This window comes from Suricata suricatta, chromosome 7 (genome assembly GCF_006229205.1).
Source record: "Suricata suricatta isolate VVHF042 chromosome 7, meerkat_22Aug2017_6uvM2_HiC, whole genome shotgun sequence".
NCBI lineage: Eukaryota > Metazoa > Chordata > Mammalia > Carnivora > Herpestidae > Suricata > Suricata suricatta.
The window spans coordinates 120129530-120130388 of record NC_043706.1 but is presented as its reverse complement, the minus strand read 5'-3'; positions in this window follow the sequence as shown (position 1 = coordinate 120130388).

Genomic DNA, 859 nt, shown 5'->3' with positions numbered 1-859 from the left:
AGACAGGTACTGATCAGAACAGTGCACGATTTTTGTAAAGGAGAAAATTAGGAGCAGCAGGAGCCCCTGAGATCGGCCCAGGGCCTCCAGGAGTTTACAGAGTTGTTGGCGTACATTTATGACACCGAGTTCCCGTGAGCAGAACGACCTTGTACGTTAGAAGAAAACTTTTGACAGTTTTTCCCTCTATTCAGCAAATTTTGTTTCTCAGGGAAGCATGGCTTGCAGCAAGAGTGGCAATTAAGCCTCAGTGTTAGTGTCGATATCAAAGTTCCCAGATCGATAAAATCTCCATAGTTCTTCAGGGCACCCAGAAATAGTGCATTTATACTCAGTTACATCTGACATCTAGAAGGTCCCAACAGATACAATCATAGGAACCTGAACAGCGGTTCCCTTTCAATCAACGTTTATGAAACCCTGCGTGCCAGAAGCTTCGAAACAATCTACTGCAACCCTCGTCTAAGTTCCCCAGGTCCCACGGAGCGGCGCGCTGCGGGCCCCCTTGTCCCGGCGTCCCCGGGGTCCCAGCGCCTCCCTCCGGGGCTGGGGGCGGCTCTCCGCCGCGGGGCTCCGGCCACCAGGGGGCGCTGCGGCCCCCTCTCCCGGGAGCGGCCGAGCCAGCCCGGTGGGTGTTTCTCTCCCTCTCGCGCTCTCTCCTCCCGGCCTCACATCCGGGTCTGGAGCGCGGCCGCCGCTGTCAGTGCTGGTGCGGGCGCGTCGGGGGCCGGGCCGGGGCGCAGTAAATGGCGGCGGAGGGAGGCGGAGCGGCGGCCACGCTCAGCTCAGAGGCCCCGAAACTTTAGACTCGAAAGCCCCACAACTTTCCGGGAAGTGCTGCCGCTCCGGGGTGCTGGTG